This window comes from Psammomys obesus, unplaced genomic scaffold, assembly GCF_907164565.1.
Source record: "Psammomys obesus unplaced genomic scaffold, mPsaObe1.curated_primary_1811, whole genome shotgun sequence".
Lineage (NCBI taxonomy): Eukaryota > Metazoa > Chordata > Mammalia > Rodentia > Muridae > Psammomys > Psammomys obesus.
The window spans coordinates 6322827-6336343 of record NW_026596073.1 but is presented as its reverse complement, the minus strand read 5'-3'; the positions used below and the strand labels follow the sequence as shown (position 1 = coordinate 6336343).

At 35.6% G+C, this 13517-nt stretch overlaps 1 protein-coding gene across 12 annotated transcripts in view; it reads right to left on the bottom strand.

Annotated features, from left to right (window-relative positions):
• Nucleotides 1-13517, bottom strand: part of Kcnc2 (potassium voltage-gated channel subfamily C member 2) — a 181819-nt gene that overhangs the window by 28827 nt on the left and 139475 nt on the right. The window lies entirely within an intron of this gene.

Below are 13517 nucleotides of genomic sequence, written 5' to 3'. Positions count from 1 at the left end.
AAGCCAGAAGAATCAAGATCCTAAACTTTTCTTCTTCACTGTCTTATGGATTCTTCAAAGTCTTGATAAAGTGAAGGTGTAATAAGTAAATGCTTATTTCTCATACATGGAGCACACTAAAAAATGAAGGGGAAACAAAGTACAAATTTGGGCATTAATGACCAGAAAATTATATAACCTGTGAATGGACCACCAATAACTGATTATAGCTTTTGTTTTGTATTTCCATTCTAACCTCTGTGCTCCTTGTGGTGGAAGAGGTGATGTTTTCATAGATTATTTAGCTTGATTCAGAGCTTTTGGAACAAGGTTTACAGGACTTGCCCTTGATACAGAGATAACAGAAGGAAACTATTGAATATTTAATAAAGCTAGAAAATACTACATTTAATATTCTCTTGAGCTTGCACAGAGCTGACTCTGAAGGAAAACCAGAGTCTCTTCTCGCATGTAAGCTCTCAAAAATAGAATCAGCAAACCATTCTTTAAAATGACACCAACAATGTGAGTGGCTACAGTCTTAAAACCGAAGTGTTTCCTTTAAAATTTGGTGTTGAATGCTCTTGGCTAACCAGAGAACAAACGGCAGTGAATACTTTGGAGTTTCCTTTAATTCCCTTTTTAAAAAAAAACAAACATTCATTTCCTCAAATTTCAGCTTTTTTGTACAATAGCCAGAATCTTACATTGCTTTTGTGTTATATTATTTTATTGTTCCTTTTGTCTTCCTTTGCTCAGAATAAAGGTAAATTTTAGAAATATTAGGCAAGTCAGTCATGCAAGACATTGCATTTATGACATATTTCTTGATTTTGGTTTTACAAATGTAAATATTTCTTTAAATGCAGTAAACTTTTCAAAAGAGTAGGATTGGTCAAATAACCCTTATCCCTACAGGTCAGAAAAAGCTACAGCCATTTATTCCCATGTTAAAAATATTTTATGTAACTACACTTCTTCTCTGCTCAGAAAACTTGTGATTTTCTTTTATGGTATTTTGGAAAGAAATGTTTTGAGACAGGATGTCACTAACAAGTCTAGGCTGGTCTCAAGGCCATGATCATCCTGGTTCTTCCCTCCCAAGTCCCGGCACCACAACGTTTGCTACCACACCAGAATTGTAAATATCACCATAGGTCGTGCAAAAGTCTGTGATTCAATAAATATTTATTGTCCAACAAGTAAGTAAATGTTCTCAGATGTAAGGTTCTAGAAAGACCAAGATGAATCCCCAAGTGTGAGAAGAAGGTAATCTATTTGGAAGGGAAAAAAGTAGAGAACCAAATGCCTTTAAATATGTACATAAAATATATCCAGTGAAAAAGACAAGATGCTGAAGAAATAAACAGCCTAGCCCAGGCTCCACCCATGTTTCCTACTTGCAGTACAGCTAGCTTTTGTCTACTTGTCCACTGCGATACTTTTGCCAAGTCAATAAATGGTTAAGGGTTTCACCATCTTTAAGAGTTTCACTGATTGATTTCACAGATATTGTGTTCCGACTTTTGTCTCATTGAATTTCTTTGTTTTTTGTAGTGGTCTAAATGAAAATGGCCTCCGTAGGTTCTCAGGGAGAGGCTCTATTAGGAAGTAGGTCCCTTGTTGGAACAGGTGTGGCTTTGTTAGAAGTGTGTCAGTGGGGGTGCACTTTGAGGGTTCAAAGGCTCAAGCCAGGCTGTGTCACTCCTCCTGTTGCCTGAGGGTTCAGATGTAAACTCTCAGCTAAATCTCTAGCACCATGTCTCCTTGCAGGCCCCCTGCACCCCACCCCCATGACTATAATGGACTAAACCTCTGAACTGTTAGCCAGTCCCAATTAAATGCTTTCCTTTGCTTCCCTTGTGTCTGTAACATGGTGGCTTGGCTGTGGCCTCCTGTGGATCAGTCATTAAAATAAAACAACAAGCCTTAAAAAAAAAAAGAGTTGCCATGGTCACAGCACATGTCTCTTCACAGCAACAGAAACCCTAAAACAGTTCTGTTTTGTTTGCTGTTTTTGTTGTTGTTGTCATTGTTTTATTGAAAAATAGATTTTTTTTTTCATATAATGTATTCTGATTATAGTTTCCCCTTTCCCAACCTGACCAGTCCACCTCCCATCTGAATCAACACCCTCTCTGTCTCATGTATTTCTCATAGTTTTTCTTTGGCTCCTTTTCTTCTGTTTGCTTTGTCTTTGTCTGCCTGGTTTGCTTTTTGATTTATCTTATTTTATCTGACTATTATTCCTTAGATGTCTGCTTTTCTTCCTAATGAGAAACAGAAAGGGTATGAATCTGGATGGGAGAGGAAGTGGGAAGACACTGGAAGAAGGTGGCAGAGAAGAAACTGTAATCAGAATATATTATATGAAAAAAATCTATTTTCAGTAAAATAGAAAAGAAACAGACATCTAATAAATAAAATAAACACTAAACATACAAACCAGAATAGGACAAATCAGACAAACAAAGAGAAGGAAAAGATCCAATAAAAAAGCAAAAAAAAAAAAAAATATATATACAAATGCATGGATACAGATGTTCCTATATATAGGGTATCATAACAGTGGTTTGTGCTAGGTGAAGTGTTTTGACATTTTTATATAACATTTTAAAATAAATTTTTATGGTTAGAGATTATAATATATTTATATCTTTCACCTTTCCTTTATCCCCTCCATGTGTGTTGTGTAAATATTCTAAATACATAAGGATAACCTGCTCAGTCTATTAATGTTACACGCAGCAATCATACATTATTTTATAGAGTTGAGGACTTTTAGGAAACCCCACTACCTCCCACATTAGCCAGCCTATTGATGTCCTCCTTGTTCAGCTTGTGTGTAGACACTCTTGTTGGCAGTACTTTTATGTGTGTAGATTCTATAGAAAACTCTCTATTCCTTTGGATTTATACTCTGTAATCCCCCCTTCCACGGTGATCACTCATCCTTTGGTGCAGAAGTTGTCTTCATGAACTCATGGATCTTAAAGAAGAACCTACAACCACCACATTACCAACCATGATTCCCAAGTATAGTCTAATATAGTGTAATTAAAATTCTTCTTGGTTCGGTTGAATCTTATGGGTTAGGAAACACAATTTAATTAAACATTCATCTCATGTATTATGCCTTGGCTTCACTTGGTGCCAAATAAAAGGGCTTCTCATTCTCACAGCCTGTTTTGTCTGACTCTAGAAGGGCAATTGCTTGGCATATAATAATGTCAGTTAGTTGAGAGAGTGAGGGATGCAGATATGTGGTAGCAATGATGATGCTGTGCTAAGCTAAGCGTGCTAAGCAAACAAAAGAAAGGATAGACAATATATTGTCATTTGTGGGCTGCGGACATCAGAAACTCCATTCAATACACAATCTTTAGTAGTGCAGCAAATATTAAGTGTTTGAGATCTTTAGGGTTCTTATTATACATTGGCTCAGAAAGCCAATGGGCCAGATCTAAAAAAAAAAAAAAAATGCTCTCATAATTTATAATGGACATGTCTAGGCAGGTAAGAATGAGCAAAGAAGATAAGATTGTGTGACAAGACTGGTCACGTATGCCTAAATTTTCTCAGCTTGCCAATGAGTTCATCTTCACTTCCAATTACTATTTATCCCCCTCACAAATTATTTTTTTATTTGCATGAATTTTAAAAGCTAGATAACTGAAAAATTCCTTAATATTATAAAAAGGGTTTGTAGCAATAGGTGGCCAAAATGAATATATGATGAAAAACTGTCCATCTGATTTAAAAATTTTATCTGACTTCAAAAGCTAGAGAGAAAAGTGAAATATAATAACCGAGGATGATACATATGTTCATCATCTCTACTGAGTTCTATTTTGAAACATTTTATTAGCACCTACCTATTGCCATTTCTTAGCTATGCTATTCTAAGACACTGTTCCATAAAGTTTTTTTGCTGATTGGCTTTGGTCAACTTGTCACAAACCATAACATACCCAGGAACAGAGAATTTCAACAAACAAACAGAAAGTTACTATCATTAAAGTAATATGATTTTATTTGCTTAATTGTCAAAATGTTTAATCATTGAAATGAGGAAAAAAAGAAATTCTGTCCCTCAGATTGGCCTGTAGAAAAGTCTGTGGGAACACTTTCTTGATTAATAATTGATATGGGAGAGTGTAGCTTGCTATATGGCTGTGCCACCACGGGACAGGTGGTCCTGGGTTACATACAAATTAGCTAAGCAAGCCAAGAGGAGCACATGGCCTCCCCTTCAATTCCTGCTTCCAGGTTCCTACCTTGAGTCCCTGCATTGGCTTTCCACAGTGGACTGTGACTTGGAATATTTATGCTAAACAAACCCTTTCCTCCCCAAGTTACTTTTGGTCATGATCTTTATCACTGTAATAGAAATTAAACATAGACATACCTATGTCAGGCTTTCACAGATTTTAATGCCATTATTTCTCATCTTATCTTTTACCTTTCGTCCTTCAGGTCTACATCATAAATGTGACTGCTTTGGTAATACATTTTAATTTTATTTGAAATTGGAATGATAGCTTTTCACTTCTTTGGAAAATTTGAATATAATGAGTCAAAAAGCGTGTCTAGTAACTACAGAGGAAATTCCAATAAATATTTCTTCAAAACATAAGTATTATAGAACTGATACAGCAATAGATTTCCTGATTAGAAGTTCTCATTGTAATTAAAAGATAACATAAGTATCTTCCCATTGAGACATTTTCTTCTGTTATTTGAACAGTGGCAACCATTCAATAAAAATATACAGTTTCAAAAGTGGATGACAGTAGCACAAAAATACATACATGGAGTTGATTCCTTGTTACAAGTTATGCCATCCTTTAATTTGAAATTTGACTGAACAAACTGATTTCTCCTCATTTTAAGGATGTCTTTAATGCACAAATGCTTTTGTTTTGAAGATATTTTTTTAATTTAATTTTATTTTTTTCTTATGAGTTACATTTTATTAACTCTGTATCCCAGCCGTGTCCCGCTTCCTCATTCCCTCCCAGTCCCTCCCTTCCCCCCTCATCTCCACCATGCCCCTTTCCAAGTCCACTGATAGGGGGGACCTCCTCCCCATTCATCTGATCCTGTTTTATCAGGTATCTTCAGGACTGGCTGCAAAGCCCTCCTCTATGGCCTAACAGGACTGCTCCTCCCTTGGGGGGTGGGGAGGTCAAAGAGCCAGTCAATGAGTTCCTGTTAGAAATAGTCCTTCTTCCCCTCACTATGGAAAACCAATTGGTTACTGAGCTACAACAGGCTACATCCGAGCAGAGGTTCTAGGTTATATCCATACATGGTCCTTGGGTGAATGTCAGTCTCTGAAAAGACCCTGTGCCCAGATATATTTGGTCCTTGTGGAGCTCCTATCCTTTCCCCATCATACTAACTCCCCTTCTTTCATGTGATTCCCTGTACTCTGCTGAAGGTTTGGTCATGAGTCTTTGTATCTGCTTTGAAAACACTGCTAGTTAGCGTCTTTCAGATACGCTCAGTAGACTCCTGTCATATGTTCAATGCACATCCCATCTGTCTTTCTAAACGAAGATTGATCATCTTACCCCATGTCTGCTCTCTTGCTTATCTTTTTTAGGTGTATAGATTTCATTATGTTTGTCATATCTTATAGGTCTATATAAGTGAGTATATAGCATGTTTGTCTTTCTCCTTCTGGGATATTTCACTCAGAATGATCTTTTCTAGATACCACCATTTGCCTGCAAATTTCATGATTTCCTCCTTTTTGATTGCTGAGTAGTATTCCATTGTGTAAAAATACCACAATTTCTGTACCCATTCCTCCGTTGATGGACATCTGGGTTGTTTCCAGGTTCTGGCTATTACAAATAAAGCTGCTATAAACATGGTTGAGCAAGTATCCCTTTTGTGTACTTGAGCAAAGTTTGGGTATATACCTAGCAGTGGTATAGCTGGGTCTTGAGGAAGCACTATTCCTAATTGTCTTAGAAAGCGCCAGATAGATTTCCAAAGTGGTTGTACCAGTTTACATTCCCACCAGCAGTGGAGGAGGGTTCCGCCCTTTCTCTACAACCTCTCCAGCATGTGTTGTCACTTGAGTTTTTCATCTTGGCCATTCTGATGGGTGTAAGGTGAAATCTCAGGGTCGTTTTGATTTGCATTTCCCTGATGGCTAATGAGGTTGAGCATTTCTTTAAGTGCTTCTCTGCCATTTGATATTCCTCTACAGAGAATTCTCTGCTTAGCTCTGTTCCCCATTTTTTTAATTGGATTACTTGGTTTGCTGCTTTTCAGCTTCTTTAGTTCTTTGTATATACTGGATATTAGTCCTCTGTCAGAAAAAGGGTTAGTGAAGATTCTTTCCCAATCTGTAGGCAGTCATTTTGTTTTGATGATGGTGTCCTTTGAAGATATTTTTAAATTAGCATACCAAGTACAAATTTTTATTATGGTATCCCAACCATAATTTGTTGTTGCTGAGCTCCACTTTTCGTCACTTCTTCCACATTTCCCCATAATGACATAGGCAATCACTTTCTGAATAGCCAGAGACACATGAAATGACCCTAAGAAATGACAATTAGGACGGTATGAAATTTAAAAGCATAGGAAACCATCAGCAAAATGCAGACCCATGGAAGAAACTATTCTCTAGTTCTACTCCAGACAGAGGTTAATATCCAGAAACTATGCAGAACTCTAAGAACTAAGCAGCAACAAAGCAAAATGAGCAGCCAAAAAACAAATCAATAAAATGAAGGATGTTCTCAGAACATAAACACTAATGGTCAATAAATGATTTTAAAAGCTTTCAATTTTTAAGTTTTATATTTTATGAGTTTAACTCAGTTAAAATATATTAATTTCTATTTTTAACCTAACCAAAAGGTTTGTATCCATCATGGACAATTTAGAATGTGAATATGAATATTCTACTACACATACATGCGCATGGTATAGCACTAAAGATCTAGGAAACATTGATAAAACCTTCTACATTGTATTTCTACAAGACACTAATCCAGCTATATTAAGGGGTACAAATGTCATTAAATTTCTTTGCTCTCTGAATATCTAGTCTTTCCATTCACTAACTTTAGTTTTAATAAGGTGACACTGATGCTCCGAAATCAAAATTTAACACTTGGTTATCAATCTTGGAAGAAATGATTTCACTGGTAAAATGAGTCTGAATCACAGGGACTCAATGGATCTCCAGCAAGATGTCAAACAATCCACACATTAGTGACCACTGCGGTGAGTATGCGTTGGTTTAACTTACTTAGGTTGTCGTTCTTAAGGTGGAAAGTGTTTTCTTTTATTTTTAATTTTTTTTAATTATTATCATTTATTACAATTTATTCAGTTTGTATCCTGGCTGTGTCACCCTCCCATGTCTCTTCCCAATCCCACTCTCCCACTCTCTTCTCCTCCCATGCCCCTCTCCTAGTCCACTGATAAAGGAGGTCCTCCTCTCCTTCTATTTATCCCTAGCCTATCGGGTCTCATCAGGACTGGTTGCATTGTCTTCCTCTGTCAACAATCAATAAATGGGACCTCATGAAACTGAAAAGCTTCTGTAAAGCAAAGGACACTGCTGTCAGAACAAAATGACAGCCTACAGATTGGGAAAGGATCTTCACCAACCCTTTATCTGACAGAGGGCTAATATCCAGAATATATAAAGAACTGAAGAAGTTATACACCAACAGACCATGTGTTTTTTAATGAAATTCTGTCAGCATTTTTCCTTAATATTTTAAAATTTTAATAAAATTCACACATTCCTTACCTCTTCCCTCCAAACCCTCTCTAGTTTCCTCCTTCTTTTTAAAATACATGGTGCCTTTTCTTTGATTATTATTGTTACATATATGAGTAAATATATAAATACAATCTCCTGAATCTGTTTAGTGAAAGGAAATTTCCAATTTTATTGGATTTTAAAGTAACACTTAAAATTAGCAGCATTTTTTAAACTTAGGATTAGTTTTGTAAAAACATATTAAATTTTTAACACACCTAGGAGGTTTTAATAACACTAAAATTATAATTGTATGATGCTCAAAAGATAACACATAATAACAAGCTTCTCTCAAACTTATTAAGTAGATTTACATTCATTTTTTAATTGCTACATTTAATTAGTTGGACTAATTAAAAAATAAAATAAAACAGGCTTTAAAAACCTTATGTTGAACACTAACGCTTCTACGATGTTACCTGAGCCTTTGAAGAGTTTGATGCAGACGTCCCACTTAGGGCTTAGCATAGTCACAGTTACATAGTCTCTGCTTTTTGATCAATCAATGATTCTCTGCTCTAACTGCTATCACTCTCTCTCTCTCTCTCTCTCTCTCTCTCTCTCTCTCACCAAACAAACAAACAAAAAACAGAAAAAAAAATTTCTCTGACCCCTGTGCAGCACTAACCTACAGGCATGTAAAAAAATATTTAGAAATCAGTTTCACACGAGCATTTAGAAAAATAAAAACAATAATAAGTTCTCCCCAGGCCCTCTGACCTCCTCAGCCATGGGCTTTTGACCAGATTTACAGTATTGTATAAATTCCCTTTTGTGGAGCAGGCCTCAAAGAGTTGTTGGGAACCACCTTAAGGTTACCCAAGCATTGTACAAACTGGCACATCTTGTCTAATGGACGAGTAGTGTAGCATGAGGAGCACTGACACTTTGTGACCCCTATCGTGGCAACAGCCTACACAGCACCTCACAACACTATGTGAGCTTACCAGCTGGGAGGAAGTTTCCCCAGTCAGTTCAAGATTGATTTCTCAGTGTTGCAGCCAAAGCAGGTAGTGTCTTCAGGAAAAGGGTTTTGCCATGCAGTTATAGTACATTGCTAATAATTTGTGGGTTTTTTTTTTTTTTTGGAGTGGCATAGCAATGGAATTCCTTGATTAAAATACCATAGGAATAATGCACTAATGAACTCATGGCAGACATGATTACCTAGGTAAGACCTGTATAAGATCAAGCCAGTACCTATTCCATCATGGATAGGGAGAGACTATGAACTCCCACCATAACCTGAGGACCTACTAACAGCTAATGGCTGCCCAAGGAGTGTTCTATTTCTGTGACAAATATCATGACCAAAAGAAACCATGGAAGGAAATGATTCATTCGTCTTGCACTTCTAGACCCTAGTTCACCATTTAGGGAAGTAAAGACAAGACATGAACTTAAAACAGAAACTATACTTGCTGGCTCAAGCTTAGATTTAGACTGATTTAGTCTTGATTTCTAGAAACTCAAAGGAGACAAGAGATTTGAAAACTGAAGTTTAGATTATCAGTTATAAACACCAGGAAGACTGTGAAGGGAACTTATAATGGGTCTTTGGACTTGGGAATGGAAAGTCATCATTGGCTACTCTTTTATTATGTTGAGTACAGACAAAATTTCTCTCTGTGACAGGGTTAGATCCATAACCAACTTGAAAGGCTTCAGAATGACTAGGATGTGAAGGGCTCACTGTTCATCCCCAAATTAAGCCATGTGAAGAACAATGTCAAGGCAAAATTTTAAAGGAATAGCACAAGGGGAGGCAAGATGGGTTTTTTGTTGTTGTTGGATTGCTCTTTTGTCCAAAGGAAGAACTCAGTGGAACTGAAAAGAGCTTGTGTCTACAGAATAAAACACAAATGTTTAAAAGTAACTCAAAAAAAGTTAAATGTAAAAAGCCATTGAAACAAGTCAAATAACGGAAACATGACTTTATTTTCATGGAATCAAACTGATTTCCATTCCAGGTTTAGCATATTGCTGAAAAATTCTTATGAGCAAACATAATATACAATATAAATGCTTTGGAATAATTTATGTGGGCAGATTTTAAAGAAATATTTCAGTTCTTCACATTCAAACACAACTGGGCCAAATTAACCATTATTTATTATGAAATATTCAATCAAAGGAAAGAAATCCTTTCACTGGTTAGATCAGGATAGAGAGGACATGGTCATCCACCCTTTTAGCGTCCAAGAACTTCTGGCAGAGTTCATAAGCTGTTGAGATTAATGAATCTTTAAGTAAATAAAGTGTCATCTTCTGCATTCCTCAGGTGTACTATCTGTACTGTGCAGAGTATAAGAAGACCCAGTAGAATGACTTTGGCTCTCATATACAGTTTATGAAACAGTAAAGTCAACCTCACTAACCTCATCAATAATAATAATGAGTTTTAGTAATAATAATAATAATAATAATAACAATAATAATAATAATAAATGCTTAGGAGATGTCTCAGGGTTACAGTGCTTGTTGTTAAAGCATTAAAAACTGAGTTTGATCCCCAGCACTCATATTGAAAGGTGATCATGGCATTATCTGCCTATAACATCTGTGTTGGAAAGACAAAACAGGAGAATTCTGGTAGAACTTTGGCCAGCCTGTGTAGTCATCTGGTAAACTCCAGATTCAGTTAAAGACTTTGTCTCAAAAACTAAGGTGGAGAGTGATAGAGATTGATACTTGACATTGACTTAGACCTCAACATTCCTATGCCCAGGGTGCACACGCACGCAGTCCTGTTCATGCACGCATAGCACACACAGAGACAGAGTATTCATAATGATCATCATTATAATAAACAAGAACATGGTTGCCATTGTGAAATACATTTTATGGGGAGTGGGAGATCTGATTTGTGCGTAGAAATGTAGAAACAATCATTAGCTAAGCTATGTGTCAAATAAACCTATATAATTAATGTCAAAATAGGAGTATTATGGATTGCTAGATTTTGCCAATAAAAGATGTGTTTTGATATTATATTTCTAGTGATAGCATAGTCACTATAAGCTGTAAGCAAGCTGCTAAGAATACAAAAATTGACTCTTTCAATAATTAAATGTGTTAAGAATATCCCCATCATGCCCTCTCTATCCTGATCTAACCAATGAAAGGATTTCTTTCCTTTGATTGAATATTTCATAATAAATAGTGGTTAATTGAGCCCAATTCTGTTTGTATGTGAAGAATTGAAATACAATTTTTTTAAGTTTCCAAAATCTGCCCACAGAAATTATTCCAGAGCATTTATGTTATATATTATGTTTGCTCATCAGAATTTTTCAGCATTATGCTAATAAGATGCACTGTTACTTCATTCCAATTGTCAAGATGAGATATGCACTATAAGATTAAAAACAAATCCCATACATATTCTCTTTTTTGAGTGAATATGGGTGGAGTTTTTTACAAAAAGATTTTAATATATACTTAAACATGGGTGTAAAGAGTCACTTTAGAAAATATTAATTCTGGCTCTACACTTCTCAAGAGAGTCACCTCATATGTATTCTCAAATGTCAGTATTAAAAACAATAACATATGTGCACAAATGCATAGAAAACATTATTTATATGCAAATTTTACAGTGGTGATATGTTTTAATAGAGTATAAAGAAAATAACTTTATAAATTACAAATATAATTAAAACAGAGTACAACTATTTTAAAAATAATTTTTTTAGCAAAAAATGCTAGAAGTGTCATGGGACACTTGAATGCACTCACACCAAGTCAATATACATACCTGGAGTAAAATTAATAGTTACATGTCTAAGCTGTATTCATGCTTTTTCAATAGCTCTTATTTTGTTCAGAACTTTACTTCCCATTTGCATGATTTTCATGTATTTAATTCATGAAATTAAATTATTTTATAACAATATAAAAGATATAAAAGAAAGCAAAATGTCCAGGACTGTGCCTGAGTCATGTCTTTAATATTGTCCATCTGTGTAAGTCTGGGCAATTTGCTTTGGGTGCTTGTGTCCCACTTTAAGGGTACAGATAATGGAGCTCTTTATATAGCTGCTGTTTGACACTGAAAATGACCTAATGGATGTAAAGGTATTGCATAATGCCAGGTAGGGTCTCTTCTGCTATAAAAGATGCCTTGGTAGCACTTTAAAAAAAGAAAAATGAACACTGAACATCACAGCCTTTTGCACTTATTGAAGTGGTGTTCAATAAACAGTTTCATCTCTCCTTCTTAGGCTTAGCTGCTTTATGAACAAAGTCTGGCCTAGAAAACATTGCGTTATTTTTGTTGCACTGCTTAAGGTAAACAATGCAGGAAACAATCTACTTTCTTTTGCAGTCTTAAATGGTTACCTACATAATCTGAAATGGTTACAGACAGGGTTTATTCTCACTGAGAATTATCTTCTTCACTGATGCTTAATGTATCCATTTTCAAAGAATAAATCAGCAAGAAGCTATGCTTTCTACCGAAACTGTACACAACTCACTAAAATACAGTGAATGAGCAGACGCCTTGGAGTTTTATACTCATCACATCCTTCAACATGACTAATAACCGAACATCTATGAAAGCAAAGGTTGACTAATAGAATGGCAGCTGCAAAATGCTATCTTGGCATTAATATAAAACTTTGTTGGTAGAGAACATCTATTTGAGGTGGTAGCTGTGAGCCCACACAGAGTATTTAATCTTGTTTTTTTTCTGCTGCTCTGTTGCTGTCCATTTTAGCCATTCATACCCTTAACCAAACATTACTTGATTGAAGTAGAGAACTCATGATCTTGACAGTGCCAAGCACTGTGGAAAGATAATTGTGCTATCTAATTTGATTCAGCAGCCAAGTTGATTCAGTTAAGGAAGTTTTAAAAGACACAAACATCTACTGCTGAATCCAATATAAGTGGAGTAAACTAATCTTTAAAGAAATAAGATGTAGTGGTGAAAAAAAGCTATTTTTTTCTCTACAGATAAAAGACAGATAAGAGATATGCCTGAGGCCTCGAGGAGAGCTAATATTTAATTGTGGTGTTCTTTATTCTGTAATCTCTGTATGTTGCAGAGGTCTTAAATATAGAGAATGTTGGGGAATCCAAAAGATCTGAGATATTTAAATAGTTAAAAAGGAAAACAGACAGAAAAAAATCAAGAAAAATTCTGTATAAAGAGAATTATTTATTATTAGCTTTTCAGGAACACGTCTGTAGAACATGGAGTTTTCTTGCCAACTCACTGAGTGCCTGGAAACAACCTTAACCTGAAATTTTCTTTCTCTTCTCAATTTGAATCAGAACTTCAAAACTGTTTCAATGAAGATATTTGAACTACAGATCTTGAAATGGCTTTGATATGACATTAAAACACAAATCTTTCAAAACTGCCAAAGAAGCATAACTTGGAAACTAGCGAGGCATTTGGGATTTCTTCTGAAGTAGGAAGAATGGCAACCTAAGCATCCGTCCCCACTGAGGAGCAGCTGCTGTTTCCTTCGTTATTCACTCTGGGTATGTGATGTCTGTAAAGTATGTTGAAATATGTTTAAATGCAGGTCTGTATGCTTTTTTAGGCTGTCCTCAAACAGATGTCACTACACGAATGACAGAAGTACCAACACTGAGTTAAGTAAGAGTTTTTAAAAGGAAATTTAATTGTAGAATAAATTCCTGGTTGCCTGAATTACGCTAGAAAGGAATTTTGATAATTGTTGAGAACTGTATGCTTTAAAAGCAAAAGAAAAACTCAATATCAGCT